Here is a 19,159-nt window from a genome sequence, read left to right as displayed (position 1 = left end):
TCCGTAAAGCATGAAGAAATGCATATAACCCGTGGACCCATTGGGGGTAGTATTTATAGTCCAAAGCACTAAGGGTAACTCCTCAACCCAACAACTCGGTGTCCTCTACAAAGGGACCATAAGCCAGGGCTTTATGCCTCTCAAGATTTCTTGATTGGCTCGCTCAGCTTGACCATTGGACTGGGGGTGAGCCACTGATGAAACATCAAGACAAATATACTCTTGTTGACAAATTCTTTCATAGCACCCTTGGACAGATTAGTACCATTATCAGTTATGATACTATGAGGGTAGCTGAAACGGAAAATCACCTTTTTAATGAATTGAACCTTCATTGCCACATCACACTTGCTGACCGGCTCTGCCTCAACCCACTTTGTAAACTTGTCAACCACCACCATACTGCAAACGGCCAAGTTATTGGAATCATCCTCAATTCTTGAGTCGGCAAAATTTCTGAGAGCCGTTGCACTTGCTAACCAGATCTTCTGCATAAGCATGAGTCGTTAGCCAATAAAACCCATGACGAAAAGCCTTAGCCACGAGAGACTTAGAACCGGCATGATGGTCACAATCTCCTTCATGGGTCTCTCTTAAAATCTCACGGCCCTCCTCAGGAGAAATACAGCGTTGAAACACCCCTGTGACACTGCATCGGTGTAACTCGCCATTGACAAAGTTTCATCCTCAGGTAACTCACCCCGGGTCATATAAGCCAAATACGGAAATGTCCAATCTGGAATAGCATGGAGAGCTGCCATAAACTGTGCCTCCGGGTCAGGGATAGCAAGATCCTCCTCCGTAGGCAATTTAACTTAAGGGTTATTCAGAATATCAAGAAAAACATTAGGTGGCACTGGCTTACGCTGAGACCCCAGCTGGCTTAAAGCATTAGCCGCCTCATTTTTCCTGCGATCAACATGTTCCACTTGACCCCAGCCGGCTTAAAGCATCAACCGCCCGACGATAAGCTGCCATGAGTGGGTCTTTGGAATCCCAAGTTCCCGAGACTTCTGAGCCACCAGATCTGAATCGCCAAAGCACCTCACCCGGCTTAAGTTCATTTCCTTGGCCATCCGAAAACCATTGAGTAAGGCCTCATACTCAGCTACATTATTAGTACAAGGGAACATCAGCCTTAAAACATAACAAAACTTATCACCTCATGGGGAAGTCAAAATAACTCCAGCCTCGAGCCTTCGAACTGCCTGGATCCATCAAAATGAATAGTCCAATATGTATTATCAGGCTTCTCCTCAGGCATCTGCAACTCTGTCCAATCATTGATGAAATCCACAAGCGCTTGGGACTTGATAGATGTCCGAGGCATATAGTTTAAACCATGAGGTCCAAGTTCAATGGCCCACTTGGCCACCCGGCCTGTAGCTTCTCTATTTTGAATAATATCCCCTAAAGGAGTAGAACTGACCACAGTGATGGGTTGACCAAGGAAACACTGCTTCAACTAACGACTAGACATGAACACTCCACAAACTAGCTACTGCCAATGTGGGTACCTTTGCTTAGATTCTATTAATACCTCACTAAGATAGTAGTCCTTTGAACCGGATATTCCTTGCCTGACTCCTTCCTTTCCACAACAACCACTACGCTGACGGCTCTGTTGTTAGTAGCCACATATAAAAGCAAGGGCCCCTTATCAATGGGAGCTACAAGAACTGGCGGTTCAGCCAACTTCTTTTTAAGCGCCTCGAACGCCTGATTTGCAGCATCACTCCAGACAAAGTGATCTGTTTTCTTCATCATCAAATATAGAGGGATAGCCTTTTCTCCCAGGCGGCTTATAAACCGGCTTAAAGCCACAATACGACCCGCCAAACACTGGACGTCGTTGATACATGTCGGCTTAGCCAAAGAAGTGATAGCCTTAATTTTCTCCAGGTTAGCTTCAATGCCTCTATCAAAAACCAAAAAACTCAATAGCTTGCCTGCTGGCACACCAAAGACACACATGGCCAGGTTAAGCATCATCCTGTAGACCCAAAGGTTGTCAAAGGTCTCCTTCAAATCATGTAACAAGGTCTCCTTCTTCCTGGATTTCACAACGATATCATCCACATAAGCATGAACATTGCGTCCAATCTGGCTGTGTTGGCAATTCTGAACACATCGCTGATAAGTTGCCTGGGCACTCTTCAGCCCAAAAGGCATAGACACGTAGGAGAAGGCTCCAAAGGGAGTGATGAAAGATGTTTTTCCTAGTCCTTAACTACCATCTTGATCTGATGATAACCAGAATAAGCATCCAAAAAACTCAAACGCTCACAACCCGCTATAGCATCAATAATTTGATCAATATGAGGGAGAGCAAAAGGACCAGCCGGACAAGCCTTGTTATGGTCTGTGTAATCGACACACATATGCCAAGTGCCATTTTTCTTAAGTATCAGCACCGAGTTAGCCAACCATTCAGGATGAAAAACTTAAATAATAAACCTGGCAGCCAAGAGCTGGGCCACTTCTTCACCAATGGCCTTGCGCCTTTCTTCATTAAAACGACGAAGGAATTACTTGACCGGCTTAAATTTTGGATCAACATTGAGAGTGTGCTCGGCGAGTTCCCTCGGTACACCTGGCATGTCTGAAGGCCTCCATGCAAAGATGTCCCGGTTCTCATGGATGAACTCGATGAGCGCGCTTTCCTATTTTGGATCCATATTGGCGCTGATACTGAACTGTTTGGATGAGTCGACAGGAACAAAATCGACCTGCTTGGTGTCATCTGCCGACTTAAACTTTAACAAGGGGTCATGCTCTGTGGTTGGCTTCTTCAAGGGGGTCATATCCGCCGGGTCAACATTGTCTTTGTAGAACTTTAACTCCTTTGTTGCACAAACAGACTCAGCATAGGCAGCATCGCCCTCTTCACACTCCAAAGCTATCTTCCTATCACCATGCACCGTGATAGTACCCTTACAACCCAGCATTTTAAGCTGCAGATAAACGTAACAAGGTCGTGCCATAAATTTGGCATAAACCGGCCGTCTGAATAAGGTGTGATAAGGGCTCTTGATCTTGACCACCTCAAAAGTCAATGTGTTCGGCCTTGTATTCATGCTCATCGCCAAACGCCACTTCCAAGGCTATCTTACCTACCGGATATGTCGACTTACTAGGCACCACCCCATGGAAAAACAGTAGAAGATGGCTTAAGATCTTTGTCAGTCAAATTCATATGGCGAAAAGTATCATAATAAAGGATATTGATACTGCGGCCCCCGTCCATATGCACCTTCATGAACTTGTATCCTCCAACCTGAGGAGCGAACACCAAAGCCAGTTGACCTGGATTGTCAACCCAGGGCGGGTGGTCCTCATGGCTCGACCATCGCAAGTATCGAGGGACAGCCGGCTCAGCTGCGTTCACTGCTCGTTTATGTATCTTTTTGTCTCGCTTGCATAAGCTCGTGGTAAAAACATGATACTAGCCACTATTCAACTGCTTTGGATTACTCTGATAACCAGACTGCTGTTGCTGATTTCCTTAACCGGGCTACTGATTAAAACCGCCACCTTGATTGCCTTGGCCTTGAAATCCAGAGTTTGAGCCACCACCTCCAAAGCCGGGCCCGTGAGAGCCGGATCCTGACCCGCCATGCGGGCCATGATTGTCGTGATAAAAGCCAGAATTTCTATACTCCCTCATGATGAAGCAATCTTTCCATAGATGAGTGGCCGGTCTTGAGAACCATGCTTTGGGCAAGGTTGATTCATTATCGGCTCAAGGTTAAACTTTGGCCCCTTTACAACCTTCTCGCCTTCAGACTCAGGGTCCTCAGTGTTATCAGAGTCGGCGTATTTGATAAGAGCCACCATGAGCTCTCCCATATCATTGCAGTGGCGCTTAAGCCGCCCCAGCTTCTGTTTGAGGGGAAGGAACCGGCTATTTTTCTCCGAAATCAAGACGGTTGAGCCGGCGTTGATGCTATCCGACAAGTGGATAATAGCTGAAATCCGGTGTACCCAATGGGCAGTTGACTCGCCCCCGCTCTGGATACGAGTGTCTAAATCAAGAATTGATAGAGGTTGCTTGCATGTGTCCTTGAAATTCTGAATAAAGCGTGTCTTCAATTTAGCCCATGATCTGGTGGAGTTAGGGGGTAATCCTTTTAGCCAGGTGCAAGCCGGCCCATCCAACATCATGGTGAAATACTTAGCGCCCACAGCGTCATTGACGTCCAACATCTCCATGTCCAGCTCATAGCCCTCAATCCAAGCCTCCGGGGGTTGATCCGCTGTGTAATTGGGCACCTTGCGGGGGCCCTTAAAATCCTTGGGCAGGCGCTCATCATGCAAAGTCGGCACTAGGCACAACACATCAATGGTTCTAGAAGTCATCCCGGCTTCCACAAACACCGACGGGTTAAGCTAAGGTTGCTGATGAGCCCCAAACTGAGCCGCCAACTCAGGCTCCCGACGTGCCCTAGCCTGGTCCACCAAAACCCGAGCATGGTTATCAGCATGTGGCGGGTCACGCCCACGAGGCTGGTTACGGTGCCGCTCACTGCTCGAAACCACTGGCGACTCAATATGCCAGCTATAACTCCGACTGGGGCATGGAGTCGAATGAACCCGCTCGCGACTGTATGAGTACGCCGCTTGTTGAGCTACTGTTGTCTGAAGAAGCTCCCCTGCCCTTTGTATCTCGACCGCCGCGGGAGACTCACCTTGCACTAGGAGAGCCACTAGTCATGACGCTGCAGCAATCATGTTGTCCGGAGGGTTAGAATAAAGACCCGGCGGCGTCGGCACTTGCCGAGGCGGGGTCAAATTCAAACGATGCGGGTCGGCAACATGTGGTTGAACCATCGGTCACGGGCGTCTTGACATCCCGGTTTACCTTAGGAGGATTACTTGGTCCAGCCCCAGGTGTGTTGAAAAGATTCCTCTCATTGTACTCCAAAGGTAAACGACTCTGGTGCCTCCTTCGCACAGAACGGCATTAGATGCATTCTGATCGAAGCTTAACCAGAAATTTTCTGCTTGAATCCATTGTGATGCAGCGTCTAGGGCGACTGTCGGTGTCAAAACCGGCGGATCTCGGGTAGGGGGTCCCGAACTGTGCGTCTAAGGCGGATGGTAACAGGAGGCAGGGGACATGATGTTTTACCCAGGTTCGGACCCTCTTGATGGAGGTAATACCCTACGTCCTGCTTGATTGTTCTTGATGATACAAGTATTACAAGAGTTGATCTACCACGAGATCATAGAGGCTAAACCCTAGAAGCTAGCCTATGGTATGATTGTATGTTGTCCTACGGACTAAACCCTCCGGTTTATATAGACACCGGAGGGGGCTAGGGTTACACAGAGTCGTTTACAAGGGAGGAGATCTACATATCCGTATTGCCTAGCTTGCCTTCCACGCCAAGGAAAGTCCCATCCGGACACGGGACGAAGTCTTCAATCTTGTATCTTCATAGTCCAACAATCTGGCTAAAGGACATAGTCCGGCTGTCCAGAGACCCCCTATTCCAGGACTCCCTCAGTAGCCCCTGAACCAGGATTCAATGACGATGAGTCCGGCGCGCAGTTTTGTCTTCGGCATTGCAAGGCGGGTTCCTCCTCCGAATACTCCATAGAAGATTTTGGACCCAAGGATAGTGTCCAGCTCTGCAAAATAATTTGCACATACCACCGTAGAGAGAATAATATTTCCACAAATCCAATCTGTTGACATGTTTGACAACATGACAACATGTCATGTCCCGGTAATTATTTGAACCATTTTTCTCAACCAGCACCGCATATATCGCGTGGCGGTTTTCTTGACACGTCTTGTCAAAGCAAAGATCATGTCCCCCTTATTACGGGATTCTCATCAATACGGACGTGGGTAACCCAACCGCGCCATCAATTACGGCGCCTGGGGAATAAGAGATTTTACCTGGCAAGTGGGGATGCGCATCGCCTCTTCCGACCTTATAAAGGGAGACAATTTCACCTCTTTTACCCATGCCTTCTTCCTCCTTGCTTATCCATTCTCACGCACTCAAGCTCCAGCGCCCAAGCTCGCGTTCTTCTTCTCAAACCACTCCAAGCATGTCTGGAGCAGGAGGCAAGTGGATGGTCTCTTCCATCACGGAGGAGCACATCGCAAAGTTACGGGCAGCTGGATATCAGGCCGCGGATATCGCGCCCCGGCTGCCAGATGCGTGGCAGGTCATCCCTACGCCCGAACCCCATGAGAGGGTAGTTTTTCTTACCCATTTCGTCCGTGGACTGGGATTTCCCCTCCACCCGTTTGTCCACGGGCTCATGTTTTAGTACGGGCTGGATTGTCATGATCTGGCCCCCAATTTCATCCTCAACATCTCGGCGTTTATCGTCGTGTGCGAGGTCTTCCTCCGCATCAGGCCCCACTTCGGCCTATGGCTGAAGATCTTCAATGTCAAACCGAAGGTGGTGGTTGGCCAGCAAGCAGAGTGCGGAGGCGCCATGGTGGGCAAAATGCCTAACGTCACCTGGCTCGAGGGCACCTATGTGGATACCATAAAGGTGTGGCAATCGGGGTGGTTCTACATCACCGAGCCGCGCGACACCAACTGGGTGGCGGCCCCAAATTTCGATCCGGAATCCCCACGCGGCTCACCTCCTAGAAAGAGAAGGGCATGTCCTGGGGTTCTTCGGTAGAGCCGACGGGACTCCAGACCTGCATCAGGAACATGATGAGCAAGAAAATCAAGCTCGTCAACATGGTCCAGGTCATGCTCTTCCGCCGGATCCTCCCGTGCCAACAACGTGCATTCAATTTGTGGGAGTTCGACCCAGCCAAGCACCAAACGCCGCGAGAGTTCTACGACACGATGCATGAGGACGTCTGGAGGGTGCTGTTCAAGGGCGCTGAGGTACCTCCTTCCCTCACCGAGGACCGTGGACTCAGCGCAAAGCGCCGTGCCAATCCGGTAGGTTTTATATTTCACATGGTATTTATTTGCCCCGGTTTAAATCATGTGCGGGATCTAAGCTTCCATGTCATTAACATGACTGGATAAAGACAGCGGAGCATCTCAATTGCCCAGCCCCGCTGCCTGGAGATCCTGCAAATGCTCTCCTGACGTAGATGCTGGCTCTGGCACCTTACGAGGTGCTGGTGAAGAAGACCAAGAAGAAGGCCACGGGGACCCGAAAGGGTCTCCGGCGCAAGGCTGTATCGGACTCATCGTCCGATGACTCCGACGCGCACTCCTCCCACGAAAACGAGGAGGAGGAGGAGGAGGAGGAGGAAAGTTCTCCCCCCTTGCCGGGGGAGACAAGAAAAGGAAGGCCAACCCAACCGGGGAGGCCGAAGGGTCCAAGAAGGGAGGGACCCTCCATCTGGACTGCTCCACGACGGCCGCCCACAGCGACGACGAGTGGTTCCCCAGGGACAAGCCCCTGGCGAATTCGTAAGTATCCGGATACCATAGTAATTCATGGTATGTTTCATTGCACTGCTTCTTCTTATGCTGAATATGATTATGCAGCCCGTCCCGAGCCCGTATCGACGTATCATCGGACGGTTCTTTGCACTCGTCGGATATGAATAGCGATTCACTTCCAACCACCTCCACCCCTCGTCGTATGGACAACGTCGAGGTGTTGTCTCAACAGGCACCGGGCCGAGGGGAGGTAGTCCTGGGGGCGCCTCGAGGTGACCATCCGGACCCTGGACGCAAAGGGAGCAAAATCCCCACGGGCTCCAAGTTCAGCTCCCAGCCAAACACTGCGCCAGAATCTTTGGTGGTTCCGGACTCCAGCGGGCGACCCCCTGTTAAGTGGGGCAAGCCACCCGTGCCGGTGGCCTCTGTCCACCCGGAGGCACCGGACAACTTGTTGGAAGCGCTTCGCGGAGCTTCCATCGACGAAGAGCGCCGCACTATCATGAGTGCGGTGATTGAGAAATTTCAGTCCGGCAAAAGCGGATTGACCGAAGCTTGTGCCAGCCTCCTAACAAGCTTTGAGGTAAGCAATATAGGCAAAATATTACCGTATAGACTGTAGCCCCTGATGCTCTTTTTGGCGTTCGCGAAGAAATGCCGAATAGAGGATCAAATGATAACTCAGGAGTCTCATCAGAATATGTCTATGTGTATGTGCAGGCTTCACTGCTGGCTGCTACCGCACGTACTGCGGAGGTCTCTACACTGAAGCAGGACCTGGAGCAGTCCGAGGACGAGCTCGGCCTTACCAAGAGGCAGCTCGAGGAGAGCAAAGGTAAACAATACCGTTGTCTATATATTTTAAAAAAAGGTTCGGGTGTAAAGTGATAGGATCATCATGGATTTGCCAGGGGCCACGACCGAGGTGGCGACCCTAAAGAAGGCGCTGTCCGAGGCCGAAGACAAAGCGGCCAAGGAGCGCATTGAGCAGGAGAAGCCAGAAACCCGAGTAGGCGAGGTGCAGCAAGAGCTCGCGGCTATTTGCTGTGGCCATAAGCCGGCGCTTGAAGCGCTCCTGCTCGACGGGATCCTCAGGCACGATAAATTCTTCGTCGCCGAGGCTCACCTCGTCTTCGGAGAGAGGCATGTAATTGTCCTCCTCCGATTCTCCATCTGTTGCCCGCTCTGGAGGGCTAGCTTGTTCACCCTCCTGCTCTAAATCATGCTGGAGGGGATTATTGTCGTCTTCGGCACTATCCGGAGTGTTATTGTCTCCTGTGCCGGTATCACTACTTTTGCTGTGGCAGGACTTAGAGCGGCGCCACTGACGTTGGCGCTTGGGTTGCTTCTTGGAGGGGTCATCCTCCGCTGTCTCGTCGCCATTGCCTTCTTTGGAGGTGTCTACCATGTATATATCATATGATGAGGTAGCGGTCCAGTGCCCTGTGGGCGGTTGTTCCTTCTCGTCTCCTACATCATCGTCCATACCGTCGATGTCTTCGGAGTCGAAGTTGAGCATGTTGGTTAAATCGTCGACAGTGGCTACTAAGTGGGTGGTGGGTGGGCAGCGAATTTCTTCGTCGTCCGCATCCCATTCTAGCCGGACATAGTTCGGCCAAGGTTCTCCTGACAGGGAGAGAGACCTTAATGAGTTTAGCATGTCGCCAAGCAGTGAGTGCTGAAAGATATCCGCGGGGGTGAACTCCATGATCGGCGCCCAATCGGATTCGATAGGTATGGACGCAAGCGGCTCGGAGTCCGTGATCAGAGATGAATCCAGTGGCTCGGCAACACGGCTCCCGTAGAGGGTGAAGTTAGTATTCGGCTCTATCGCCACTGAGAGCGCGGCCTCCATGGCGGGGTCTATCCCTCTGTTATCGGATGGTGCGGTTTGCTCCGGATTGACGGCCGGAGTAGTTGCAGATACAATCTCCCGAATATTGTCCGATGACAGAGTTATGTCGTGCTTGTTGTGACTGTGCGGCGCACCTGACATAGGCTCGAATCTGTCGAAGATCAAGTCTCTGAGGATGTCGGTAGTGTAGTTTAAGTTTCCGAACCTGACCTGATGGCCAGGGGCGTAGCTCTCGATCTGCTCCAGATGGCCAAGCGAATTGGCCTGCAGTGCGAAGCCGCCGAATACGAAGATCTGACCGGGGAGGAAAACCTCACCCTGGACCGCATCGTTACCGATGATCGAAGGAGCCATCAAGCCTTATGGTGAAGGCAAAGTGGAACTCTCAATGAAAGCACCAATGTCGGTGTCAAAACTGGCGGATCTCGGGTTGGGGGTCCCGAACTGTGCGTATAAGGCGGATGGTAACAGGAGGGAGGGGACACGATGTTTTACCCAGGTTTGGGCCCTCTTGATGGAGGTAATACCCTACGTCCTGCTTGATTGTTCTTGATGATATGAGTATTACAAGAGTTGATCTACCATGAGATCATAGAGGCTAAACCCTAGAAGCTAGCCTATGGTATGATTGTATGTTGTCCTATGGACCACACCCTTCGGTTTATATAGACACCGGAGGGGGCTAGGGTTACACAGAGTCGGTTACAAGGGAGGAGATCAACATATCCTTATTGCCTAGCTTGCCTTCCACACCAAGGAAAGTCCCATCCAGACACGGGACGAAGTCTTCAATCTTGTATCTTCATAGTCCAACAGTCCGGCCAAAGGATAGAGTCCGGCTGTTCGGAGACCCCCTAATCCAGGACTCCCTCAGCGGCTCATTCTGTCGCCATCCTAGCATTGTCAGCATTAAGCTCCTCCTTGGCCTGAGCTATCTCATCTCGCAGCTTCGCGAGATCCACCTTATGTTGTGCTTGAGTCTCTGGTGTTACCTCTGCAGCGAATAAGGTTGACAAAGCATCCAAGAGCTCAGATAAAACTTGAGTCGGCGGGCGCTTAGAGCCGCTCGCCACGGCCGTTGAGTAGGAAGTCATAGCTGCAGCGGTTGATGAATTCTGCAATGGTTGCATGCCTGCCATGAAGATCGCGACTCTATTTGGCGGCTCATAGGGGTCCAAAATATTGTTGCCATCGGAGTAGCCCCCAAGCCCGCCATCTTGCAGTTGATACATTGAATCGGTCTCGACTCATCATCAGAATAGACGGACGTCTCTCCACCGGACATAGATCCTTCCTCAAGATCTGCCCCGTGGATGAAACCAACAAAGGCATGCTTCACGGCGGTTCGAACCTTGGCGGGTCTTGCACGCTGAGCCGTCTCGATGATGTCGGTGCAAGTGTGCGGCTCAGGCTCCGACTCGCCGATCTTGCCGATGAAGATGCGGATTCCGCTGAAGGGTACCCGGTACCTGTACTCAATTGATCCGGCCCCGGGGCCCCAGCCAGCGTCATCGATGTAGAGTTTGCCACGGTGGCTCTTCGTCATCCGGCCTAAGGCATATCCTTTGATCCCTGAGGAGCTGCCCTTCAAGAACTGGAAACCACTGTGCACTGGCCCCACAGTGGGCACCAACTGTCATGGACTTAACACGGCAGATGTCCTAGCTTAAGGACTTAGGTGTGGAGCCATCGCAGCTAGGTTAGCTTGAAGGGGTTGAACGGGACAAAGGACATAGAGAGTTTACCCAGGTTCGTCCCCTCTCAATGAGGTAAAATCCTACTCCTGCTTTCAGTTGTATTGCTTGGGTTTTGATTACCAGGGAGCGAATACGCTAGTCCTAGTTCCCGATTGATTGTTCCTTTAGTTAACCTGGCACCGGGTCACCCCTTTATATACAAGTTGATGCCCGGCGGCTTACAGAGTCCCCGCCGCTCACACAAACGCGACCGGCTCGGTTTCTAACTAAACTTGCCTTACAAAACAAGTAAAACGTATGGTGGCTCACACCCGTGGGCTTCAAGTCGTCTCTGGGTCTTGGGCCTTCAATAGGCTTGCTCTATGAACCGCCATCTTCATATCTTGTTGAACCTTGACGAGCCTCTTGGTCATAAGTCACCAAAATGGCATGACCCGGACCCTCCTGACTGCTCATATCTACTAGTCATATCCCCAACAGATGTTGACCGATCTCCCTCAAGACATAGCTGGGTCTCTCCTTCTCAACACATATACGAGTCGATCTACCTCTCTAGTTAGGTCTCTGCCTCCTCCCTCCTCCCACACACACCGATAAATCGAGCACTCTAGTCATGTCTCCCTGCCACACACAAACTTTCCTTATGCCCTCTGACGTTTCGGTAGGTCAGTCGCCCTGTATCTTTGACTTGCACACACACAATTTCGATGGATCTCTTCATAGATCTCGCACCCACCCACTTGATCCTCTCTTCGACTCTATCGATATCTATGACCCCTCCCTCTTCTCGTGGATGGCCCCCTCTATATATGATATAGATAGGCCTCTATTTCACACACATTGCATGTGTCAAATTTTTGTTTGATATATCATCGACACATATTCCCATAAATACATTCACGAAATCACCCCCAACAAAAAATAATCACAAATGCACATGCCATCTGTCTAGGTTTGTATCTCTCTCACACACACCCACATAGGTGGGGGACGTGCACGAAGATAAAAGGTTCATGCACGACGCACGTACTCCCGTCTCTTTCCCGACCACAACCACGCGGATACACGGCGGAGCTCATTTCTATACGAAAAGGTAGCCCACCTGGTAATTTGACACGTGTACTGGTTGTTGTCCACTTGATGGAGGATCGCGTACCACGGGTGAGCAAACAAATTGCGACTTGACGCGTTATTTAAAAAAGAGGCAAACCATGTGGGGCCTACCTTAGAGGCAAGGCTCTATACACTAGAGATGCTCTGTACGTATTACTTTTGATGTTTCCTGTCAACTCGCGGAACGAGGAGAAGCTTGCTTAGTACGCCGTCTGCCCCGCCCATGGGCGCAGTGGCTCGCAGAGTTGCAGGACGAGGAGAAGCTTGCTTACTATGCCTACGCCCACTCCCTCGCCCATGCACGCGCGGTGGCTTGCAGGGCAAGGAGAAAAATTTACTACCCCTCCATTACTCCTTGTCCCTACCTTGGTTTGAGAGATTACAATATTGCTTGAAATATATGTCTTTTAGTAGATTTCAATATGTACTACTAGTACATACTCCAAACACTGATGTATACAGACATATTTTAGAGTGTAGATTCACACATTTTGCTCTGTATGTAGTCCATATTGAAACGGACGTACTAGTACGTACTCTCCCTCTCCCCTCGACCCTCGACCCTCACTCGACCCTCACCCACGTGGTGGACGTGCAGCAATTCATTCGGTCTTAGATAGCAAGAATGGTATACTGTAGTACCATTATTGCTCGACTTCCCGAAGAAGCTAAGAGCCAAGCGCAAGGTTAATATTTTTGAGATGCCAAGTGCATGGTTTATAGGAGAACGAGTAGTAGTAGTAGTACTAGTAGTACGTACCAGTGGTACGTACTGTATGAGGAAGAAGGCAACAAGATGTTTGTTTTGCGTGACAGGGACTTCTTACAGGACGTGCTAGACCTAGTGGACCTCATTGTTGCAATCGGAGTACTATCATAGATGGCATGATTCAGAGTGGTGGGCAGTGGGAATAATTCAGAGCTACTTAGTATTAAACCCCATGAAGAAGTCCCATCAAAAGGAATAGCCATCCTCTACACGTGCTCCTATGTAAAATAAGTAAATGAGACAAAAAGAGAAAGAGACAAAGTAAAAAAGTCATCAGCCTTAGAGCCAGCCCTATTGTATCAGTGAATGATATTTCTATGTCATGATTGACATGGCTATATTATTTAACCATGCTGCGGAGGTAGAAGCGGATTTTTATTTATTTGTGGAGGTAGCAGCGGATGGATATTCAACGAGGAGTGAAATGATGGTTGCTTCATCGGTCAAACATAGAGAAAGGTGGGCCTTATGATTTGACGGCTTATTAGTCATTATTACTGCCTATACTGTTTGCCCATATAATAACCGCGTGGTAGAGTAGTGGGCTATACTTTTAATAACCATGCTCGAAGAGAAGAGGTGCACGCACCCACGCACGTAGTACTAGTAGCACTCTTTGTGTCTTTTGCGTCTTCCCCAACCACACACGTGACACGGTGGAGCTCATTTCTGGACGATGGCCCTGGTTGGATCCATGGGTTAGAGCTAGTTTGAGCTAGTTTGGACTCAGATAGCCCTAAAGTATACAAACATGAGGGCTAGTTTGAGCTAGTTTGGACTCAAATAGCCCTAAAGTATCCAAACATGAGGGCTAGTTTGAGCTAGTTGCATCTAACCCACCCCAAAAAACTATCCCATCCAAGAGGTGTTAATTGGAGCTAGTTCTCCTAGTGCATTTATTGTCAATCTAGCCATGTCATCCAAACACCTCTTTGGCTAGAGCTAGTTCAGGGTTAGTCATGAGCTAGAAACTAACTCTAACCTCTAGCTAAGTTAGAGTATCCAAACATGGCCGATGATGAAGCCCATGTGATAATTTGATGCCTCTAGTAGTAGTGACTCACTTATAAATAATGGACGGTCAGGAACCACGCATGAACGGTGCCGTGTCATTTATAAATAAATTTTTTTTCTTCAGTGGCACGTACGCAATATAAATAGGTTCATATGGAGAGAAAAAGAAACCGCTCCACTATATACATAGCCAGGACGGTCCTACACGGTTGCTTGCTGGGGTTGCTCTCTTCACACTCTCTTGCACAAAAAATGACTGTGGCCACTTTCGGTGTCAAAACTGGCGGATCTCAGGTAGGGGTTCCCGAACTGTGCGTCTAAGGTTGATGGTAACAGGAGAAAGGGGACACAATATTTTACCCAGGTTCGGGCCCTCTCTATGGAGGTAATACCCTACGTCCTGCTTAATTGATCTTGATGAATATGAGTATTACAAGAGTTGATCTACCATGAGATCATAATGGCTAAACCCTAGAGGGCTGGCTTGTATGGTTATGATAATGTGTGTCCTCCGGACTAAGTCCTCCGTTTATATAGACACTGGGAGGATCTAGGGTTACACAAGGTCGGTTACAAAGAAAGGAATCTACATATTTGGTCGCCAAGCTTGCCTTCCACGCCAAGGAGAGTCCCATCCGGACACGGGTGCAGTCTTCGGTCTTCGTATCTTCACAGCCCATCAGTCCGGCCCATGGCTAACAGGCCGGACGCCCGAGGACCCCTTAGTCCAGGACTCCCTCAGTAGCCCCTGAACCTGGCTTCAATGACAATGTATTCGACGCATAGACCTATCTTCGGCATTGCAAGGCGGGTTCCTTCCTTTGAACTCCAAGATAGTCTTCGGACATATTTGAACATGTCCGGACCTGTAACACAACACCACACACAACCGCGGAGAGAATATAATATTCCAAGAGTCCAATCTGATGACAACTTTTATAACGTGACGTCACGCTCGCCCAGTTTTTTGAACCATTTCCTGTTCGGCCGTTCCAAGTTTCGAGGCGCGGTTGCTATTGGCACGCCCTGTAGGAACAGAGATCGTGTCACCTTATTGCGGGATTCTCATTAACACGAGCGTGGGTAACCCAACCGTTCTGTTGGAAAGATCCCTTAGGAATAGGCAGGCTTTCAGGCTCAAGAGGAGGCGTTTAACTCCTGCTGCCTTTATAAAGGAACCAAGGGCCATCCTTTTTGATGCCAAACTTCTCCTCAGCCACTCCAACCTCGAGTTCTAGCACCCAAGGTTTCGACTTCGTTACTCTGAGCTTCCCCATTATATCTGGACCCAGCCCTCAAGGCCGATGGGTGGCTTCCTCCGTTACAGAGGAGGATATTGCGAAGCTTCGAGCGGCCAGATACCTGACCGCGGAAATCCACCACAGGCTTCCTACTCAAGGGCAAGTTATCCCGGCCCCCAGATCTGGCGAGAGGGTCATATTCATCGCACACTTCCTTCGAGGGCTAGGGATCGCTCTTCACCCCTTCGTCCGGGGGCTAATGTTCTATTATGGACAAGATTTTCACGATCTAGCCCCAGAGTCTTTCCTCCATGTCTCGGCGTTCATCATTACATGTGCGAGGCCTTCCTCTGAATCCCCCCACACTTCGGCTTATGGCTCAAGACCTTCAGTGTGAAACCAAAGGTAGTCAACGGGGAACAGGTGGAGTGCGGCGGTGCTGTAGTCAGCCAGCTCACCAAGACTCCTTGGCCAAAAGGCTCTTTTGCCGAAACTTCCAATCAATGGCAGCGGGAGTGGTTTTACGTTACGGAGCCCCACAACACCAAGTGGGTAGCTGCACCCACATTTCGCTCTGGCCCACCGTTACAGCTTGCATCATGGGCCAACAAGGGGTTGGATTGGGGATCAGTTGATGAAGTGCGGACTTTAATGCACAAAGGGATGTGGAAGTTGTTTTTCGAAAAACGAAAACATTGGCCGGACACTACTGAGGACACAGGCCTCGACTGTAACTGTCCGGATACCCCGGTAAGCACTTGACTTCCAAACACCCCCTTTTTTAAGTATGCTGTAACACATTACTGAGCAAACTATCTCCTTCCAGGGTTGGATAAAGAAAGTGGAGCTGATTAGCTGTCCGGCCCCCCTTCCCGAAGATTCAGCGGATCCTGTATTAACAAGGATGCTAGCCCCGGCACCGTACCAGATGCCTATGAAGGAGGGAAAGACAGAGAGGACCAAAGATGGCCCCCATCCCGAAGGTGCACCAGACAAGATTCCATCATCCGAAGACAAAAATGATGGGGAAGTCAACGTCTCTTCCCCCCATGGGAAGAAAAGGTCCGCCTCCGAAGATTGGGAGGAAAAGGCTCCTAAGCGAGGCAAGATGCCTTCATCGGGTGGCTCGGGCTTGGAGGACAACGTCATCGCGCAGTCCCATGATGAGGACAAGCCTCAGGCCAAATCATAAGTGAACAAGGGTGTTTTAAACACGTCCCTCCTTTCTTGCACCGTCTAGAATTGTGTTTTTTTATGCAGTTCGGCACGCAGTCTTCTTCAACAATCCTCTTCCTCAGGGGATCTTCTCCCGGAGATGATGGAAAGCGAGACGCCTCCACTAATCTCCTCACCCAACAGGGCGGATGATTTTGAGGTGTTGTCGCGGAGGGTCACTCCTGATCAACAAGTGGTGCGAGGGATGATGAAGACACAACCCGAAGGTGATACTTCGGTGGCCCAGGGTCCGGGGACCAACAATGAAGGCCCTGAACATTTTGGTATGCAGCCGGATACGAATAAACGGATCCCTTCAAAGGGAGGCCGTACTCCTACACCAGTCTCCGAAGACCCAGAGGAGCTGGATATATTGACGAACATGCTGCGACATGCATCCGTCTCAGAGGAACATCGTACCTTGATGGGCACAGTGGTCGAAAAGGTCCTGGCCGTGAAAAGCGGATTGAATGAGGCCTTCGTGGGCCTGGTAAGAGGCTTCGAGGTTTGTACCGTAATATGTTCGATTGTGTTTTGTTCAAGAATACACCTGTGTATAGATAGTAGCCCCAGATACTCTAATTGGCTTCACGAGGGAGGCAATCAGAGGACCAAAAGATATGCCAGGAAGTAATATGATTAATTGGAACACAGGTTGTGACCTGCCCGGAAACTGTCCGAACTATAGAGATTGCGGATTTGTAGCACAAGATTGATGAGGCAAATACTGATATCGCGCTTATCAACAGGCGTCTTGATGAGTCGCAAGGTACGTATTCAGAGCAATACTTACATATACGTGTTTGTAATATAAGCGTGACACTGAAAGTTGCATACTGGAATATGCATGGCTGCAGATGGTGCCGCCGTCAGTAAGATTCTTCAGGCGGAGCTCGCCCCGGCCAAGGAGCAGACCCGTTTTAGTAATGCGGCTGCCGAAAAGGCATCGGCCGAGTTAAAGGCCGAACAAGCTGCTCGGCACCAAGATGAGGAGAAATTATCCTCGATGGCACTCGAACTGAAAAATTCTACTAGCCGCTGTGAATTCCTAGAGGAGGAGAATAAAGCCAAAGCGACTGAGCTTGACAAGGCCTTGCGAGAGGCGAAAGAAGCGCGGTCCGAATCTAGAGCGACCCGTGAGGAGATCCGGCAAGCTGGGGAGATTGCGGCTGGTAAGCCCTTTTTATTACAGACTAAGTTTGGCGATCCGAATTATGCTCAGCTTAACCAAGTGTGGAGTTCTCCAGAGGTGTTTTTGGACCTGCCAAAGAGTTCATCCGATGCGGTGCAGTTTTACCAAGCGCAAGAGGGATATGCAATGGAGAAGCTTTTCTGGTCACAGTTCGGTGCATCAAAACGCCCTCTGCTGCTGAATGAACAGATGTCCCAATGGGCCGAGCTTCACAGGATGTCCGGCGCTGCCATGAAGAAGATCATACTCTAGCTGTGGTCGACTGAGCCGATTCCGAATAGCTATTTCGGATTGGTGCGGCGGCTTGTTGATGCAGTGCCACGTATCGATGCCGTGAAGAGGTCGGCGTGCATTGAAGGTGCACAGATGTCCCTTGCCCGAGTCAAGACATACTGGGGGAAGATGAAGGTCGTCGATGTTGCAGCACATGGTCCACCCAAGCGCAAGGACCATCACCCACCAGAGCATTACTTTGAGGACGTCTTAGAGGCTGCCCGCTTGATAGAGAGTCAATGTTCGAAAGGCATAATATTCGAGTGAACTCTTTACGAATTGTAAAAGACAATTGTTATAATCATTCTATATTTTGATTTTGCCTAAAGGCTTTTGTTCCTCCTATGTGGCCATTTGTATATGATCTAAAAGTTTTCGAGTCGTCGACTTCAGCCCCCTTGCAAGAAGTACGGGGGTGTTCGAAAAAGCATCTAATCACCGTCGGTGTCAAAACTGGTGGATCTCGGGTAGGGGGTCCCGAACTGTGCGTCTAAGGCGGATGGTAACAGGAGGCGGGGGACACAATGTTTAGCCAAGTTTGGGCCCTCTCGATGGAGGTAATACCCTACTTCCTGCTTGATTGATCTTGATGATATGAGTATTACAAGAGTTGATCTACCACGAGATCGGAGAGGCTAGACCCTAGAAGCTAGCCTATGGTATGATTGTTGTTGTCCTACAGACTAAAACCCTCCGGTTTATATAGACACCGGAGGGACTAGGGTTACACAGAGTCGGTTACAAGGGAGGAGATCTACATATCCGAATTGCCAAGCTTGCCTTCCACGCAAAGGAGAGTCCCATCCGGACACGGGACGAAGTCTTCAATCTTGTATCTTCATAGTCCAACAATCCGGCCAAAGCATATACTCCGGCTGTCCGAGGACGTCCTATTCCAGGACTCCCTCAATAGCCCCCGAACCAGGCTTCAATGACGATGAGTCTGGCACGCAGATTGTCTTCGGCATTGCAAGGCGGGTTCTCCTCCAAATCCCGAGTACCTGTTGTAATGAGTTGTGTCCGGCCTCCCATGAATGTTGCACTCCTCGGCTTCTGTGCCTTAATAATGGCTATCTTCCATGTGTCGAGCGAATGCTAGAGGTCGGGGTGTTTTTACACTTACCACCCTAACCAGGTAGGTGAATCGTCTATTTAAACAGTCGGGGATCTTCAGATCTAGATCACACCACCTTCCCACAGCGAGTATCCATCGGAGCATGCCCAGAAAAATCCATTCCATCATGGCCGGCCACCGCAGCTCCTCTTCTCGCCCCTGTAGCCCTAAGCCAGGTAGTTGGGAGAAGTGTTCTATTCCCCATAGCCAACTAGTAGAGTTGCAAACCCAGGGGTTTCTCCCTCCTGCGTACATGGTCCCTGTCCAAGCCAGACTAGCCACTTATAATGGAGG

This window comes from Triticum urartu, chromosome 2 (genome assembly GCF_003073215.2).
Source record: "Triticum urartu cultivar G1812 chromosome 2, Tu2.1, whole genome shotgun sequence".
Taxonomy (NCBI): domain Eukaryota; kingdom Viridiplantae; phylum Streptophyta; class Magnoliopsida; order Poales; family Poaceae; genus Triticum; species Triticum urartu.
This window is presented reverse-complemented; position numbering follows the sequence as displayed.